Here is a 21,047-nt window from a genome sequence, read left to right as displayed (position 1 = left end):
AAAACCTCCACCGTCACGCCAACAGGAATACGCCCACACTATCATGACCCACGAATCCACAAGGTAGACCATTGGTGGTACACACCGCCGTGCTCAAAATACACACACATTTACAAAACACAACCACATTGGACAATTCCAAATACACACACCTGATACACATACACACACCAATCCTACACACCCAATACAATATAAAATAGATACCCACATCACCCTCAATCCCTTACAACCAGAATTGTGGCAGAAGGCCAGAGAGAGACACCACCATCAACAAACTAGCATCCACAGGCACTCAACACCATCACCCACACAACATCGGCGCACCTCACACAACACACACAAACACATCCCCTCACACATCACAACACACACCACCTCACACACCACACACACCACCCTGTGGTACCGCAAAGACACCCCAGGTTTTCTGAAGAGGAGCTCAGGGTCATGGTGGAGGAAATCATCCGGGTAGAGCCACAGCTATTCAGATCACAGGTGCAGCACACCTCCATAGCTAGGAAGATGGAGCTATGGTGCAGAATTGTGGACAGGGTCAATGCAGATGGGACAGTATCCAAGAACACGGGATGACATCAGGAAGAGGTGGAACGAACTACGGGGGAAGATGCATTCCGTGGTCTCAAGACACCACATTGCAGTTCAGAGGACTGACGGTGGACCCCCAGCTCCTCCCCCACAACTAACAACATGGGAGGAGCAGGTCTTGGCTATACTGCATCCTGAGGGCCTCGCAGGAGTAGCTGGAGGAATGGACTCTGGTACGTCAAATCTTTAACTACCATATCCCCAACCTTACACTCATGCCAACACATACCCCCACCCTTGCCCTCACCCCCATCACTCCAACTAATCACATATGTCCTATTATCACAAACCACACATCCCAAAACCAAGCCCTGCATGCAACAACAAAGCATTGACACCCATCACGAAAGCATGTGCACTACACATACCCACACAGACCCCAAAACAATTATCACACAAGGTCATCGACAAGAATGTAAGCACTGGGGTACAGGGTCACCCACCCATTGCACACCATGGCACACACAGCTATTACGACCCACAGCTCGGAATCCGCCAAAATCTAGACACCCACACAAGTCCGCCACACCAAGGTCAGTGATAAACTGGCAGTACCAAAACTGACACCATCACACCAACAGGAATACGCCCACACTATCACGACCCACAAAATACACACTCATATACAAAACACAACCACATTTGGACAATTCCAAATACACACACCTGATACACATACACACACCACTCCCACACACACAATACAATATAAAATACCAACCCAAATTACCCACAAACCCTTACTACCAAAAATTCTGATGAAGGCCAGAGAGACAGCACAGCAAAGACAACACCAGCATACAGAGGCACACAACACCATCACACATACATATCCACGCACAAAATACCACACACCACTAAACATCACCCCACACATCACAACACACACCACCTCACACATCACCCACACCACCCCATGCCACTGCAAAGACACCCCAGGTTTTCTGAGGAGCAGCTCAGGGTCATGGTGGAGGAAATAATCCGGGTAGAGCCACAGCTATTCGGATCACAGGTGCAGCACACCACCATAGCTAGGAAGATGGAGCTATGGCGCAGAATCGTGGACAGGGTCAACGCAGTGGTACAGCATCCAAGAACACGGGATGACATCAGGAAGAGGTGGAATGACCTACGGGGGAAGGTGCGTTCCGTGGTCTCAAGACACCACATCGTGGTTCAGAGGTCTGGCGGCGCACCTCCACCTCCTCCCCCACAACCAACAACATGGGAGGAGCAGGTCTTGGCTATACTGCATCCTGAGGGCCTCGCAGGAGTAGCTGGAGGAATGGACTCTGGTAAGTCAAATCTTAACTATTGCATCCCCCACCCTACCTGCATGCTATCATATACCCCCACCTTCGCCCTCACCCCCATCACTCCAACTCCTCACAGATGTCCCACTATCACAAACCACACATCCCAACACCAGGCCCTGCATGCAACAACAAAGCATGGACACCCATCACCAATGCATCGCCACTACACATAGCCACACAGACCCCTAAACAATTAGTACACAAGGTCCTACACATTAATGGAAGCACTGGGGTACAGAGTCACCCACCCATTGCACACCATGGCACACACAGATGCAATAATCATGCCTTTACACCCCTGCAGGACCCCCACCCAACGTCACCGGACAGGAGGTTCCAGACATGTCCACCCCCCCACAGAAGAGGCCCACAGTGATGACAGCAGCTCTGTCCAACTGGATCTAGATGACCAGCCCGGCCCATCTGGGACCTCGGGACAGTCGGTTCCCCTGACACAGTCACAGGCCACCACAGAGCCTTCCCCCTCAGGAAACACCAACACAGCACCCACCCAGGACACGTCAAGCAGCAGTGTGTCCACCACTACAGGGAACCCAGGCAAACTCACCAACCCAAGAACATCAGGGACCTGGGGGCAGTGGCAGTGGGTACACGGTTCAGGGGACAAAGGCCCAGGAAAACGGGGGAACTGGAAGGTCTGCTCTGCGACAGGGGAAGGACAGGCCCAGGGAACCCACTCTCCACGAGGCCCTCTCCAACATCATGGGAGCATACCATCATTCCCAGGAGACGATGGCAACAGTACTGGCCAAGTTTCAGGAGACCCAGCAGTTGCAGGAGGAACAGTATTTTGGGCACCATTGTAGGGGTGCTGAAGGACCTTGTGAACACCAGGGACACTGTGGCACAACAAGGGGCCCCTGACACTAGCCTGGATAATGAACTGCCCACCACCTCCGCCGGCGCTAGTGAACAGGAGGCACCGCCACAGGACCACGACACCAGAACCCCACCCCCTGCAGATGGATAACCACCCCACAAGCGGTCCCTGAGATCCAGGACAAAGACAGAGAACAATGCCAAGACCCCCGCCAAGAAATTAGACCACCCTGAATGTCATCCTTCTGTCCCACTTTGTCACCCTGTCCATCCTTAAACTGCCCTAGCTCCACTTCCTATGCCCCTTTGGACAATGCACCTCTGAGACTAATAACTGGACTCTGCCATGGACATTCCTCCACCATCTCCACAGCCCATTTTACAACTCCCACTACTATTTAGCACTTAAATAAACACCCTTGCATCACAAAACAATCTGGAGTCAGTCTGTGCTTTCACAAATGTGTTTTTGCAAAAACTGAGGAAAATAGCAATGTCCATTCTATTGTCAACATACCTATGTCACACAGCTCTAGTCCATGAGGTAACATAACAGAGGTCATACAGTGGGACCCACATCTGTGAAATGGAAAGGCAAAGTGACAATTCAGGATCCATACACTGGGCGAAAGTGACAGACAGATGATAGGTCTAACAATTTTATCAGATGTAGGAGGCAGTGATGTCTTCTTACCTGTGTCTCACTGGAAGTATTGCCTGATCACGTTGTTTCTGTTGTCTATGTCCTCTTCTTCTGCCTCCTCTTCTTCACTGTCCACAGGCTCCACAGCTGCCACAAGACCTCCTTCTGGACCATCCTCCTGCAGAAAAAGCACCTGTCGTCGCAAAGCCAAGTTGTGCAGCATAAAGCAGGCCACGATGATCTGGCACACCTTCTTTGGTGAGTAGTAGAGGGAACCACCTGTCATATGGAGGCACCGGAACCTGGCCTTCAGGAGGCCGAAGGTCCTTTCTATCACTCTCCTAGTTCACCCATGTGCCTCATTGTAGCGTGCCTCTGCCCTTGTCTTGGGATTTCTCACTGGGGTCAGTAGCCATGACAGGCTGGGGTAACCAGAGTCACCTGCAAATGTCGAGGGACAAATGTTAGACACACACTAACCGTTAGGGACAACCCCAGACCCGGACAATTATTCACAGGGTATAGGGTCCTTGTCCTCACCTATTAGCCACACACAGTGCCTCTGGACTTGCCCCATCACGGAAGAGATGCTGCTATTCCTCAGAATGTAAGTGTCATGCACTGAGCCAGGAAACTTGGCGTACTGGTCGGCCAAACACACCATCTGCACATTCATTGAATGGTAGCTCTTCCGGTTTCTATACACCTGTTCACTCCTGCGGGGGGTGCCAAGGCCACATGTGTCCTATCAATGGCACCAATGATGTTTGGGATATGTCCGAGGGCATAGAAGTCACCTTTCACTGTAGGCAAATCCTCCACCTGAGGGAACACAATGTAGCTCCGCATGTGTTTCAGCAGGGCAAAACGTTGGAGAACATAGGCTGGGACATCCCTGATGCTATGTCCACTGTTGTTTGAAAAGACCCACTTGCCAGGAAATGGAGTACTGACCGGACCTGCACTACAGCGGGGATTCCTGTGGGATGGTGGATAGCTGACATCAGGTCTGGCTCCAAATGGGCACACAGTTCCTGGATTGTAGCACGATCAAGTCTGTAGGTGACTATTACATGTCTCTCTTCCATTGTTGACAGGTCCACCAGTGGTCTGTACACCGGAGGATGCCGCCATCTCCTAACCTGCCCCAGCAGACGTTCCCTATGGATGAGAGCAGCGAGCACAGAATCAGCCAACACTGAGGTAGTAAAAAAATAATTTTATTGGACACCTTTGTCAATACGCTATGTGCCTGTCTCTGTGTATAGGCAAAGCCTATATATGTGTGACGCATTAAAAATTGATGCCATGTGACCCCCTGAAATGGTTGCTGCCTGACCTGTATGAGGTAACTGCGCTGGCGTTGTACACCTTCGCGGTAGGCGAACGAAGACCGCTGCCCAATCCTGCATTGGTTAACATTGGGCCCTATGGGTTCCAGGAGCCAATGACGATGTACGACGGCGGTGACGGTACGCACTGCTGTGGACGTGACCACCATTTTCTCTCTGTTCACTCACTTGATACCTGATCTTCGACAGGAGAGGACCTACACTGCAAGTGCTGCTGTGACCTCAGTCTAGAAGCGAAAATGGCTTATGTGTCTGGGGAAAGGGCTCCTGCCTTCACATCGGAGGAGTTGGATAGAATAGTGGATGGGGTCCTCCCCCAGTACACGCTACTCTACGGTCCTCCAAACAAACAGGTGAGTACACTGTGAGCATGCTGTATGGGCAATGCCTGTTTGGAGTGTTGTGGATGGAAGATACGGGGGGGAGATGAGGCCTGCATGATCGGACGGTGAGTGTATGTGGGTCAGGGCAAGGTGTGGGAACGTGGGACAATGACTGTGACGGTCCGGACGGTAAAAGTTTTACATTTTCCCCTGTACTATTCCTGTAGGTCAGCGCCCACCAGAAGAAGGATATTTGGCATGCCATTGCCAAGGACGTCCGGACCCTGGGGGTCCACCACAGACGGAGCACCCACTGCCGTAAAAGATGGGAGGACCTTCGCCGCTGGAGCAAGAAGACGGCGGAGGCCCAGCTGGGGGTGGCCTCCCAACGTGGGAGGGGTGCCCGTCGCACCATCACCACCCTGATGCTCCGGATACTGGCAGTGGCGTATCCGGAGTTGGATGGGCGCTTGAGGGCATCACATCAGTCACAAGTGGGTGAGTACACTCTTATTCAGCTGGCTCTGTGCGCATTGGAGTTGTCTGGGTGGGGGAGGTGGGCAGTGGGTTCCCCTAGGCCAGGGTGAGCTTTGTAGGCAAGGACCCTTTGTGAGGCAGGCTAAGTGGCACCCCATCCCCACCAGTGGTAAGAGCCATCTACACCTAGTCAGGCTCTTGTGACTTCCATGTGTGCAGCAATCGGGCATAGGTCATGTACCCATGTCCCTGTGATTAATTAGGGAACTCTAAGTGCATGGCGTAGTGCAGAGGGCTGCTGTGTCTGTTGTGTCCGCCGATGGTAGCGGTATTGTATGCACTGAACATGCCATTCTTCTTTCTTCCACCCCCCTTTTTGTGGTCTCCTTGTTCTTGTGTGCACTAGCACCATCAGGCGGAGGAGCTGTGCCACTGGAGCAGGAGGGAGCTGCATCCCACATGGCCCTGGAGGGCCAGACAATGGAGTCTGAATTCACCAGTGGGATGGAGGGCGAGGGGAGCTCCACGGCGGGGACAGTAGGTGACATCAGTGACAGCGACACCTCCTCTGATGGGAGCTCCCTTGCGGTGGCGGTCCCCTCTCTGCCCAACGCATCTACAGGTACAGCCGCCACCCCCCCTACCAGCACCGTCCTCCCAGCAGCCCCTCAGCGTGTGTCCCGTGGCCGCTCACCCCGGAGTGTGGGCATCTCCTTTGCCCCAGGCACCTCAGGCTCTGCCCCAGTCAGCCCTGCTGCCCTCAGTGAGGAGGCTATTGACCTCTGAGATCCCTCACTTTTGGGCAGTCTACCGTTCTGAATGCCATCCAGGGTGTAGAGAGGCAGTTGCAACAGACCAATGCATACCTGGAGGGCATTCATTCTGGCCAGGCAGCCCAACAGTGAGCATTTCAGGCTCTGGCCTCTGCACCTGATGGCAGCCATTGTCCCTGTGTCCAGCCTCCCCCCTCCAACTTCCTCCACCCAGACCCAATCCCCAGTACCTCAGCCTATCCCAAGCACACCATCAGACCAGCATGCACACACCTCAACACACAAGGGTGGCTCTGGCAAACATAAGCACCACACATCCCACAAGCACTCACACAAGCATCATACCCATGCACACATACCAACATCCACTGCCTCCACTGTGTCCCTTTCCTCCACGTCTCCCTCCTCCCTCCCTGTCATGTCTCCACTCACACCTGCATGCACTACATCTTCAGCCACTAGCTTCATCACCAGCACGCCCATCACCACACACCGCTCACGTGCACTCACCACCCCACTACCATTCACACATCCCCTGTATCCTCTCCCAGTGTGTCTGTGAGCCCTCCTCCCAAACTACACAAACGCAGTCACACACCCACCCAACAGCCATCCACCTCACGACAGCCTCCAGCGCATGCACCTTCACCCAAAGTCAGCATACGAACACCTGCTATAACCTCCTCTTCCTCCACTCCCAAACCCCCTCCATCTACCCATCCCAGTGTGTCAAAAAAGCATTTCCTCTCAAATGTTGACCTCTTCCCTACACCTCCCCCCGTCCGTCCCCTAGGGCCCGCCTTTCCAGGTCCCAACCCAGCACCTCAGCCACCACATCACCGGGCACAGTGGTGCCAGCAATATCCGGATTCTGGAGTGCGCCAAGCAACAGGGCTGCTATTGTCCCAAGGAGCGAGTCCAAGGACATTCCCCCACCTCCAAAACAGAAGAAGTTGCCCACATCCCGGAGGGGGAAGGCCAAAGCACCTGCCACCAAGGGCTCAGCCACAACAATAGTTGGTAGTGGCAAGACAGCTGTGCCACCATCCAAGGTGGGGAAGGGCCTGAAAAAGAAAGGCAAGTCAACGTTGCCGCCAACCTTCATGGTGGACAAAACTGCCACCGGCACCGCAGCCACAGACACCGCTGCCAGCACCCCAGATACTGAGCCCTTCACCAGCACCGCAGACACTGTGCCCTTCAGCAGCACCGAGGTCAGTGAGCCCGCCACCAGCACCGCAGCTACTCACACCGCCACCAGCACTGCAGTCTGTGAGCCCGCCACCAGCACCGCCGCTACTGACACCGCCGCCAGGACGTCAGTCAGTGAGCCAGCCACCAGCACGGCAGTCAGTGAGCCAGCCACCTGCACCGCAGTCAGTGAGGCCGCTACCAGCACCGCCGGCCCAATGACCGCAGCAAGCACCGCCACCAGCACCGCCGCCCCAATGACCGCCGCAAGCACCGCCGCTACTGACCCCGCCGCAAGCACCACCAGTGGCCACGTGACATCCTGAGCCAGTGGCACCACCGCAGACATGACTGCCATCCTCAGTGGTAATTCGTACGAGGCTGGTGGTCAGTTCCAGGGGCCTGGGCAGCTTCAATGTTGTCCCACCGTCAGTGGAGTGTCACATCCACTACCTCAGTCCTTGGCAGGATGAAGCACTCTGGGCACCATGCCCCCTCCAGAACCAGTGGAGAAACGCATCCACCTGAGAGACTGTGGCTTTGCACTCCCCAGGATGAAGCAGTGGGCAAACCACCCACTGGAGAGACTTGAGAGACTGTGGCTTTGCACTCCCCAAGATAAAACAGTGGGCAGACCACCCACTGGAGAGACTTGAGAGACTGTGGCTTTGCACTCCCCAGGATGAAGCAGTGGGCAAACCACCCACTGAATAGACTTGGTAGACTCTGGCTTTGCACTCCCCAGGATAAAGCAGTGGGCAAACCACCCACTGGAGAGACTTGAGAGACTGCGGCTTTGCACGCCCCAGGATGAAGCAGTGGGCAAACCACCCACTGAATAGACTTGGTAGACTCTGGCTTTGCACTCCCCAGGATAAAGCAGTGGGCAAACCACCCACTGGAAAGACTTGAGAGACTGTGGCTTTGCACTCCCCAGGATACATCAATGGGCATGGAGCCCCCTTGAGGTGCTGGCGTCATGCACTCATCTGGCTGAGGTGCCTCCCCTTCCCCCTGAGGTGCCTGTTTTATTTCGATCTGATGCCCCTGCAGTGTTCTCTCCGTTTCAATCAGGTATCAAGTGTGGGCCTCGCCCATGCATTTTGGGCCCAGTGGTCCACGGACTATATAGGTGCAGTACCTGGACTTGAATTCTTGGTGTACATATTTGTTTATAGTGTATATAAAGTTTTGACTAATGGGCTTTACATTATTACAATTGTTCAAATCATTTCCTTTTGTCATTGCGTTCTTCCAAGGCGGGTTGGGGGGTGTAAATGCAATGTTTCAGCATGTATTGGTGTGTGTGTTGTTGTGGGTGAGGGTTGGGGTAGGGTTGTTGCGTGTTGCGTGTGTGTGTCACTCTCTTTTCCCTCCCCTGTGTTGTAGGTGCAGTACTCACCGTGGTCCTCTCCGCCATTGGTCGTGCTCCTGGTAGTGGAGCAGGAAGACTATCGCAGGGAGTATTTGGAGTTCAGGCTCCATGGTGTCCGGTTTCCTTGTAGGGTGTGTAGAGGTGAGTGCGTTGAATCTGCCCCGGAAAAGGTGGCGGATTGACGTGTCATAATAGTGTGGGCGGTACAGTGTCTTCCGCCTGTCTGTTGGCGGTGACCTCCAAGCTGTTTGTTTGTACCGCCGTGGTGGTCGGAGTGTTAAAATGGCTGTCTATGTTGGCGGTTTCCGCCATGGTAATGATTAAAAAAAAATTCCGCCGGCCTGTTGGCGGTTTTACCTCCGCTTTATCACCGACCGCCAGGGTTGTAATGAGGGCCATAGTCTTTTTGCATGAGGACAAAGAAATAATCTGAACTTTTTCTGGAACACCATAGGAGTTGTATTAAGGGACTCATTATGTAACATCTAGAATTCTAGCACTTAGTTTTTAAATGCAGAAACATGAATTGCGCACATTGCTGATTTCAACAAGAATATACAAATGCCATGAAATGATTGCGCACACTGCAAACGATCTGAAACATCAAGTTCAATTGTGGGAAATGAATTGTGCGTCTTGCTGATTCGAATGTCACCTTGTAAGTGCCAAGAAATGGTTACACACAATGAGCATCAAGAGTTACACACAAGGAATGAATCGCGCATCTTGCCGATTCGAATGCCACAATGTAAATACCATGAAATGGTCGTGCACAATGAATATCATGAGTTAAGCACAAGAAATGAATCGCGCGTCTTGCCAATTCAAAAGCCACCATGTAAATGCCATGAAATGGTAGCGCACACTGAATATCACGAGTTAAGCACAAGAAATGAATTGCACGTCTTGACGATACCAAAACCACCATGTAAATGCCATGAAATGGTAGCGCACCCTGAATATCACAGCTTCAACACAAGAAATGATTTGCGCGTCTTGCCGATTCGAATGCCACCATGTAAATACCATGAAATGGTAGTGCACAGTGAATATCATGAGTTAAGCACAAGAAATTAATTGAGCGTCTTGCCGATTCAAAAACCACCATGTAAATGCAATGAAATGGTAGAGCACACTGAATATCACGAGTTCAACACAAGAAATGATTTGCGCATCTTGCTGATTCGAATGCCACCATGTGAATGCCAAGAAATGGTAGCGCACACTGAATACCACGAGTTAAACACAGAATCGCGTGTCTCGCCGATTCGAATATCAGCATGCAAATGTCAGAAAAAGCCAAGCGTACATTCACATGCACAATCATGAAAATTAGGCCCAAGAACTCGAAAGCCTTCGAGAACGGGATCGGGGCCCAGCCCGACCTCCGTCTTACTGCCCTGCTCAAGGATCACTAACACAGTGAAGGGCAAGGCCTGGAAGATCAAAGTAGGCCTCCGGAACAGGAACTCAGGAAGTTGCTGCTGCTCTGCACCGGGACCTTTGAATAGTGAGCACATGGAGCTGGGCTGGCTCCCTTATATAGAGTCTTGGCCCAGCACACAAACCACACCCAGTCATGCTTGTCACGACTCACGTGCTGCTTGCGCCTGGAATTTGCAGATCTGGTGGCGTGGATCTTCAATGTTCGACTTTGGCCCAAAAAGGGGCGACTCTTTCTGGTAGCCACGGTGCTGTAGGCAATGGAGACACCAAGAACAGACCGTGCCCTTCAGAAAATAGCGCCAGAGGGAAAAAAAACCTTAGGAAAAGGGGAAAAACCTCCAAACAGGAAGATTCCTGGAAAAAACAAGAACAAACAAACAGGAATCCAAAAGGAGCAAAGGTCAGGAAACACAGAATGCTGAAATCCAGAGCCAAAAGGGGAGGAAATCAGGAGCGAAGACACTAACTGAGCAGAAAGTGTTGCAGCGCAAGGAAATGAAGAAAACACAGCCCTTATATACCAAAAGACAGGAAGTGACCCACAGGAAGTAAAAGGACACCATATTAGACAGGGAGAGGTACATAGAACAAAACAGAATAGAAACCATAGAGAATAGGGAACAATGAATGCTGGGAAGAGAAAGGTAACCTGGGAAGGGAAGAAGACATAAAAAAGGTACAACAAAAAGACCCCAGAAAGAAGAAAAGAAAGAGGACAAGAAGGAAGAAAGAAGAACAGGTAAGGGGGGTCAGGAGACCCCAGCAAGGCGGTGGAAAACGATAGAGCGAGGCCCCATGCAATGCCTGGGGCCTCGAAAAGTGCATGAAAGGCTGGGGGCGCGCCGCGTTTTAGAAACGCGCTGTGCGGCCCCAGCCGAACGCCCGGCTTGTGCCGAACATTCGGCTCGCGCCGCACCACGCGGCGCGACAATGCTGCAGAGGAAGCTTCTAGAAGGCCCTGGAAAGGGACCACACCCTGACACACTCTGAAAGCCTGCAGCAATACATTGTAAATGAACAGTATTTATAAGCACCTTGAATATAAGTCTTCAAGATTAAACTCTGCAATGCAAAAGGTTAAACAACAGCACATCAGCATAATGCATGAATTACGTTATCTTGGAAGTGATGGGTTTTTGCATTCCAGTCGCCCATAGATCGCGCACTGTCCTGATGTTGACCGTACTCCCCTCTCCCAGATGCGCTCTAGGGCCTGGCTTGCCTAGATTGAGACAATGAAATCGTCTCACAAGTAGTGGAGCATGAACATCAGATGCGGAAACCCATGAGTTACTTTCAGGGCCATAACCTTTCCACGAGATTAAGTACAATAGGTTACGCCCTCTCAGTTTGGATCCAACACCTTCTTGACTTCGTATTCCACTTCCCCTGTACTAAAACTGGAGCTGGATGAGGGCGGACCTTCTGGACTGCTTTTTTCAGGAGGGAAGTGTGGAACACTGGATGAATACGTAGTGACCTTGGTAATTGCAGTTTATAGGTCACAGGATTGATTTGCTGAAGGACAGTGTAGGGACCTATGAATTTGGGATTAAACATGTGCTTTTTCTTGAAGTCTATGGCGGTCAATACAACATTGGTGGTAAAAGCCGCTTAACGGTGTGCAGAAGACCGCCAACACACTGCCGCAGCTGTGGAATTCCGCCACGGTCATTATGACCCACAGCTCGGAATCCGCCAAAATCCAGATACCCACACAAGTCCACCACACCGAAGGTCAGTGATGAATTGGCAATAACAAAATCTCCACCGTCACGCCAACAGGAATACGCCCACACTATCACGACCCACGAATACACGTGGTGGTCTTTTAATCGCGGTATTCCATTGGCGGTACATACCGCCGCGCTCAAAATACACACACATTTACAAAACACATCCACATTGGACAATTCAAAATACACACACCTGATACACATACACACACCACTCCCACACACCCAATACAATATAAAACACACACCCACATCACCCACAAACCCTTACATCAACAATTGTGACTGAAGGCCAGAGAGAGACACCACCATCTACAAACTAGCATCCACAGGCACTCAACACCATCACTCACACAACATTCAAGCACCTCACACAACACATCTCTAAATATCAACCCACATATCACAACACACACCACCCCACACATCACCCACACCACCCCATGGCCCCGCAAAGACACCACAGGTTCTCTGAGGAGGAGCTCAGGGTCATGGTGGAGGAAATCATCTGGGTAGAACCACAGCTATTCGGATCACAGGTGCAGCACACCACCATAGCTAAGAAGATGGAGCTATGGCGAAGAATCGTGGACAGGGTCAATGCAGTGGGACAGCACCCAAGAACACAGGATGACATCAGGAAGAGGTGGGACGACCTACAGGGGAAGGTGCGTTCCGTGGTCTCAAGACACCACCTTGCGGTTCAGAGGACTGGCAGCGGACTCCAACCTCCTCCCCCAGAACTCACTACGTGGGAGAAGCAGGTCTTGGCTATACTGCATCCTGAAGGCCTCGCAGGAGTAGCAGGAGGAATGGACTCTGGTAAGTCAAACCTTTAACTACTTCATCCCCCACCCACCTGCATGCTACACATACCCCAACCCTCGCCCTCACCCCATCACTCCAACTCCTCACATATGTCCCAATATCACAAACCACACATCCCAAACACAAGCCCTGCATGTAACCCCAAAGCATGGACACCCATCACCAAAGCATGGCCACTGCACATACCCATACACCCCCCTAAACCATTATCACACAAGGTCCTACACAGGAATGCAAGCACTGGGGTACACGGTCACCCACCCTTTGCACACCATGGCACACACAGATGCAATAATCATGCCTTTACACCCCTGCAGGACCCCTACCCAACGTCCCACAGAAGAGGCCCACAGTGATGACAGCAGCTCTGTCCAACTGGATCAAGATGACCAGCCCGGCCCATCTGGGACCTCAGGACAGTCGGTTCCCCTCACACTGGCACAGGCCACTACAGAGCTTCCCCCCTCTGGAAACACCAGCACAGCACCCACCCAGCAGTCCCATACCTCTGTCCCCAGGACATGTCAATCAGCAGTGTGTCCACCACTACAGGGAAGCCAGGCTAACCCACCACCCCAATAACACCAGGGACCTGGGGGCAGTGGTAGTTGGCACATGATTCAGGGGACAGAGGCACAGGAACACAGGGGAACTGGGAGGGCTGCTGTGCGACAGGGGGAGGACAGGCCCAGGGAACCCACTCTCCACCGAGGCCCTCTCCAACATCATGGGAGCCTACCACCATTCCCAGGAGACGATGGCAACGGTACTGGCCAAATTTCAGGAGACCCAGCGGCTGCAGGAAGAACAGTATTTGGGCTTCAGAGAGGAACTCAAATCCATCAATTCCACCCTGGGCACCATTGTAAGGGTGCTGAAGGAACTCATCAACACCAGGAGGGACACTGTGGCACAACAAGGGGCCCCTGACACTAGCCTGGACGACGAACTGCCCACCACCTCCGCCAGCGCTAGTGGACAGGAGGTACCGCCATAGGACAACCACACCAGCACCCCACCCCCTGCAGATGGAGAACCACCCCGCAAGCAGTCCCTGAGATCCAGGACAAAGACAGAAAACAATGCCAAGAAATGAGACCCCCCTGATTGTCATCCTTCTGTCCCACTTTGTCACCCTGTCCATACTTAAACTGCCCTAGCTCCACTTCCTATGCCACTTTGGACAATGCACCTGTGAGACTAATAGACTGGACTCTGCCATGGACATTCGTCCACCATCACCCCTGACCATTTTACAACCCCCTCCACTATTGAGCACTTAAATAAACACCCTTAAATCACAAAACAATCAGGAGTCTGTCTGTGCTTTTGAAAATGTGTATTAGCAATAACAGTGGCAAAATGCTATATCAAATGTAATGTCAACATACTTATGTCACACAGATCTAGTCCATGCAGAAACAAAGCAGATGTCACGCAGTGGGACCCACATCTGTGAAATCGTAAGGGAAAGTGACAACTCAGTGACCATACACTGGGTGAAAATGACAGACAAATGAGAGATAGTAGAATTAAATCAGATGTAGCAGGCAGTGTTGTCTTCTTACCTGTGTCTCACTGTAGCAGGCAGTGTTGTCTTCTTACCTGTGTCTCACTGGAAGTATTGCAGGATCACTGTGTTCCTGTTGTCTATGTCCTCTTCTTCTGCTTCCTCGTCTTCACTGTCCACAGGCTCCACAGCTGCACACAACACCTCCATCTGGGCTATCCTCCTGCAGAAAAGGCACCTGTTGTCACAAAGCCAAGTTGTGAAGCATACAGCAGGCCACGATGATCTGGCACACTTTCTTTGGTGAGTAGAATAGGGAACCACCTGTTAAATGGAGGCACCGGAACCTGGCCTTCAGGAGGCCGAAGGTCCGCTCTATAATCCTCCTAGTTCGCCCATGTGCCTCATTGTAGCGTTCCTCTGCCCTTGCCCTGGGATTCCTCACTGGGGTCAGTAGCCATGACAGGCTGGGGTAGCCAGATTCACCTGCAAAAGTCGAGGGACAACTGTTAGACACACACTAACCCTTTGGGACAACCCCAGACCCAGACAACTATTCACACTTTATAGGGTCCATGTCCTCACCTAATAGCCACACACAATGCCTCTGGAGCTGCCTCATCACATAAGGGATGCTGCTATTCCTCAGAATGTAAGCATCATGCACTGAGCCAGGAAACTTGGCATTCACATGGGAGATGTACTGGTTGGCCAAACAAACCATATGCACATTCACGGAATGATAACTCTTCCGGTTTCTGTACATCTGTTCACTTCCGCCGGGGGGGACCAATGCCACATGTGCCCCATCAAGGGCACCCATGATGTTGGGGATATGTCCCAGAGCATAGAAGTCACCTTTCACTGTAGGCAAATCCTCCACCTGATGGAACACAATGTAGCTGTGCATGTGTTTCAGCAGGGCAGACAACACTCTGGACAACACGTTTGAGAGCATAGGCTGGGACATCCCTGATTCCACTGTACTTTGAAAAGACCCACTTGCCAGGAAATGGAGTACTGACAGGACCTGCACTAGAGGGGGGATACCTGTGGGATGGCGGATAGCTGACATCAAGTCTCCCTCCAACTGGGCACACAGTTCTTGGATTGTGGCACGATCAAGGATGCCGCCATCTCCTCACCTGCCCCAGCGGATGTGCTCTATGGATGAGAACAGCGAGCAGAGGGTCAGCCAACATTGAGGTACGAAAACACAACTTTATTGCACACATTTGTCAATCCGCTGTGTGCCTGTCTTAGTATGTATGCAAGGCCTAGATATGTGTGACGCATTTAGAAATAATGGCATGTGGTCCCCTGAAATGGCGGCTGCCTGACCTGTAAGGTGGGACAATGGGATATGAAGTAACTGTGCTGGCGTTGTACACCAATGCGGTAGGCGGTCAAAGACCGTGGCGCAATCCTGCATTGGTTAACATTGGACCCTATGAGACCCAGGAGCCAATGACGATGTACGCCGTCGGTGACGGTACGCACCGCCATGGACATGACTGCCATTTTCTATCTGTTCACTCACTTGATACCTGATCTTCGACAGGAGAGGACCTACACTGCAAGTGCTGCTGTGACCTCAGTCTGGAAGCGACAATGGCTACAGTGTCTGGGGAAAGGGCCCCTGCCTTCACATCGGAGGATTAGACAAACTAGTGGATGGAGTCCTCCCCAGTACACGCTACTCTATGGTCCGCCAGACAAACAGGTGAGTACACTGTGAGCATGCTGTATGGGCAATGCCTGTTTGGAGTGGTGTGGATGGTAGAGGAGGGGGGAATGAGGCATGCATGAAACGACGGTGAGGGTATGTGCGTCAGAGCAAGGGTAGGAACGTGGGTTAATGACTGTGACGGTCCAGACGGTTATATTTTCTCCTGTTCCACTGTACTATTCCTGTAGGTCAGCGCCCACCAGAAGAAGGATATTTGGCGTGCCATCGCCAAGGAAGTCCGGACCCTGGGGGTCCACCACAGATGGAGCACCCACTGCCGTAAAAGATGGGAGGACATTCGCCGCTGGAGCAAGAAGATGGCGGAGGCCCAACTGGGGATGGCCTCCCAATGTGGGAGGGGTGCCCGTTGCACCATGACCCCCCTGATGTTCCGAATCCTGGTGGTGGCGTTTCCGGAGTTGGATGGGCGCTTGATGGTTTCACAGCAGCCACAAGGGGGTGAGTACACTCTCATTCAGCTGATTCAGTTCGCATGGGAGGTGTTTGGGTGGGGGAGGTGGGCAGTGGGTTACCCTAGGCCAGGGTGAGTTTTGCAGGCAAGGCGCCTTCGTGAGGCAAGCTATGTGGCACCCCACCCCACCAGTGTTAAGAGCCATCTACCCCTAGTCAGGCTCCTGTGACTTCCATGTGTACAGCAATCGGGCATAGGCCTTGTACCTCATGTCCCTGTGATTAATTAGGGAACTCTAAGTGCATGGCGTAATGCAGAGGGCTGCTGTGTCTGTAGTGTCCGCCAACGGTAGCGGTATTGCATGCACTGAACATGTCTTTCTACTTTCTTTCCCCCCCTTTTTGTGGTCTCCCTGTTCTTGTGTGCATTAGCATCATCAGACGGAGGAGCAGTGCCACCAGAGCAGGAGGGAGGTGCATCCCACATGGCCCTGGAGGGCGAGACTACGGACTCCGAATTCACCAGTGGGATGGAGGGCGAGGGGAGCTCCACGGTGGAAACAGGAGTTTAGACCAGCGACACCAACTCCTCCTCTGATGGGACCTCCCTTGCGGAGGCGGGCCCCTCTGTGCCCACCACATCTACATGTACAGCCGCCACCCCCCCTACCAGCACCGCCCTCCCAGCAGCCCCTCAGCATGTGTCCAGTGGCCACTCACCCAGGAGGGTGGGCATCTCCTTTGCCCCAGGCACCTCATCCCCTGCCCCTGTCAGGCCTGCTGCCCTCAGTGAGGAGGCCATTGACCTCCTCAGATCCCTCACTGTTGGGCAGTCTACCATTCTGAATGCTATCCAGGGTGTAGAGAGGCAGTTGCAACAGACAAATGCATACCTGGAGGGCATTCATTCTGGTCAGGCAGCCCAACAGCAAGCTTTTCAGACTCTGCCCTCAGCACTGATGGCAGCCGTTGTCACTGTGTCCAGCCTCCCCCCTCCAACTTCCTCCACCCAGACCCAATCCTCAGTACCTCAGCCTATCCCAAGCACACCATCAGATCAGCATGCACACACCTCAACACACAAGGGTAGCTCTGGTAAACATAAGCACCACACATCCCACAGGCACTCACACAAGCATCTTACCTATGCAGACATACCAACAGCCACTGCCTCCACTGTGTCCCCCTCCTCCACGTCTCCCTCCTCCCTCCCTGTCACGTCTCCACTCACAGCTGCATGCACTACATCCTTCACCAGCACGCCCATCACCACACACCGCTCACATGCACTCACCACCCCCACTACCATGCACACATCCCCAGTGTCCTCTCCCAGTGTGACTGTGAGCCCACCTCCCAAACTACACAAACGCAGTCACACACCCACCCAACAGCCATCCACCTCATGACAGCCTCCAGCCCATGCACCTTCACCCAAAGTCAGCAAATGAACACCTCCTACAACCACTACTCTTCCTCCACTCCCAAACCCCCTCCATCTACCTGTCCCAGTGTGTCTAAAAAACTTTTCCTGTTAAACCTTGACCTCTTCGCTACACCTCCCACACCCCTTCTGTCCCCTAGGGCCCGCCTTTCCAGGTCCCAACCCAGCCCCTCAGCCACCACATCACCGGGAACAGTGGTGGCACTCTGGGCACAAAGCCCCCTCCAGAACCACTGGAGTATCACATCCACTACCTCAGTCCTGGGCAGGATGAAGCCCTCTGGGCACGAAGCCCCCTCTAGAAACAGTGGAGAAAGGCATCCACTACCTCAGTCCTTGGCAGGATGAAGCACTCTGGGCACAATGCCCCGTCCAGAACCAGTGGAGTATCACATCCACTACCTCAGGTCCTTTGCAGGATGACGCACTCTGGGCACAAAGCCCCCTTTAGAACCAGTGGAGACTGTTATCCACTTGAGAGAGTGTGGCTTTGCACTCCCCAGGATAAAGCAGTGGGCAACCCACCCACAGGAGAGACTTGAGAGACTGTGGCTTTGCACTCCCCAGGATGCAGCAGTGGGCAAAGCACCCACTGGAGATACTTGAGAGACTGTGGCTTTGCACTCCCCAGGATAAAGCAGTGGGCAAAACACCCACTAGAGAGACTTGAGAGACTGTGGCTTTGCACTCCCCAGGATAAAGCAGTGGGCAAACCATCCACTGGAGAGACTTGAGAGACTGTGGCTTTGCACTCCCCAGGATACATCAATGGGCATGGAGCCCCCTCGTGGAGCTGGCATTGTGCACTCATCCGGCTGAGGTGCCCCCCCTTCCCTTCCCTCTGAGGTGCCTGTTTTATTTCAATCTGATGCCCCTGCAGTGTTCTCTCCGTTTGGATCGGGTATTGAGTGTGGGCCTCGCCCATGCATTTTGGGCCCAGTGGTCCACGGACTATGTAGGTGCAGTACATGTACTTGAAATCTTGGTGTACATATTTGTTAATAGTGTATATACATTTTTGACTAATAGATTTTTCCTGATTACAATCGTTCAAATCATTTACTTTTGTCCTTGCATTCTTCCAGTGGGGGTAGGAGGGTGTAAATGTAATGTTGCTGCATGTATTTGTGTGTATGTTTTTGTGTGTGAGGGTGGGGGTGGGGATGTTGCATGTGTGTGTCACTCTCTTTTCCCTCCCCCCTACCCTGTGTTGTAGGTGCAGTACTCACCGTGGTGGTCACCGCCGTCGGTCGTGCTCCTGGTAGAGGAGCAGAAAGACAATGGCAGCTAGAATTTGGAGTTCTGGCTCCATGGCGTCCTGGTTCCTTGTGGGGTGTGTAGAGGTGAGCGTTTTCCCTTCCAAGTCCTGTTTCTGCCGTGTTTTTGTTTGCGTTGAATCCGCCACGGAAAAGGTGGCGGATTTGCCTTTCATAATGGTGTGGGCAGTACATTTTCTTCCGCCTGTCTTTTGCCGTTGACTGCCATGCTGCTTGTTTGTACCGCCGTGGAGGTTGGAGTGTTAATGTGGCTGCCTATGTTGGCTGTTTCCACCATGGTCGTGATTCCATTTTTTTTGTCCACCGGCTTGTTGGCGGTCTTACCGCAGCTTTACCACAGACCGCCAGGGTTGTAATGAGGGTCATAGTGTTTTTGCATGAGGACAAAGAAATAATCTCAACTTATTCTGGCACACCATAGGAGTGTATTAATGGACTTATTATGCACATATAATGTAACATCTAGAATTCTAGCACTTAGTTTTTAAATGCAGTAACATGAATTGCGCACATTGCTGATTTCAACAAGAATATGCTAATGCCATGAAATGATCGCGCACACTGCAAACGATCTGAAACATCAAGTTCAATTGTGGGAAATGAATCGCGCGTCTTGCTGAATCGAATGTCACCTTGTAAGTGCCAAGAAATGGTTGCGCACAATGAGCATAAGAGTTACACACAAGAAATGAATCGCGCGTCTTGCCGATTCGAATGCCACAATGTAAATGCCATGAAATGGTCGTGTACAATGAATATCATGAGTTAAGCACAAGAAATTAATTGCGCATTTTGCCGATTCTAATGCCACCTTGTAATTGCCATGAAATGCTAGCGCTCAATGAATATCATGAGTTAAGCACGAGAAATTAATTGCGCTTCTTGCCGATTTGAAAGCCACCATGTAAATGCCAAGAATTGAAATGGCGCACACTGAATATCACAAGTTCAACACAAGAAATTAATTGCGCGTCTTGCCGATTCTAATGCCACCATGTAAATACCATGAAATGGTAGCGCACAATGAATATCATGAGTTAAGCACAAGAAATTAATTGCATGTCTTGGTGATTTGAAAACCACCATGTAAATGCCATGAAATAGTAGCGCACACTGAATATCATGAGTTCAACACAAGAAATGAATCGCGCATCTTGCCGATTCGAATGCCACCATGTGAATGCCAAGAAATTTTAGCGCACAATGAATATCAGGAGTTAAGCACAAGAAATGAATCGTGCGTCTTGCCGGTTCGAATGCCACCATGTGAATGCCAAGAAATGGTAGCGTACAATGAATATCACGAGTTAAGCACAAGAAACGAATCGCGCGTCTTGCCGATTCGAATATCAGCATGCAAATGCCAGAAAAATCTAAGCGTACATTTACATGCACAAGGTAAAATCTTTTATCATGAAAATTAGGCCCAAGAACTCAAAAGCCTTCAAGAATGGGATCGGGGGCCCAACCCGACCTCTGCCTCACCGCCCTGCTCAAGGATCACCAACACAGTGAAGGGCAAGGCCTGGAAGATCAAAGTAGGCCTCTGGAACAGGAGCTCAGGAAGTTGCTGCTGCTCTGCACCAGGACCTCTGAATAGTGAGCACGTGGAGCTGGGCTGGCTCCCTTATATAGAGTCTTGGCCCAGCCCACAAACCACACCCAATCATGCTGCAGAGGAAGCTTCTAGAAGGCCCTGTAAAGGGACCACACCCTGACACACTCTGAAAGCCTGCAGCAATACATTGCACATGAACAGTATTTATA

This window comes from Pleurodeles waltl, chromosome 2_2 (assembly GCF_031143425.1).
Source record: "Pleurodeles waltl isolate 20211129_DDA chromosome 2_2, aPleWal1.hap1.20221129, whole genome shotgun sequence".
Classification (NCBI taxonomy): Eukaryota; Metazoa; Chordata; class Amphibia; order Caudata; family Salamandridae; genus Pleurodeles; species Pleurodeles waltl.
The sequence above is the reverse complement of the archived record's forward strand: the minus strand, read 5'-3'. Positions refer to the sequence as shown.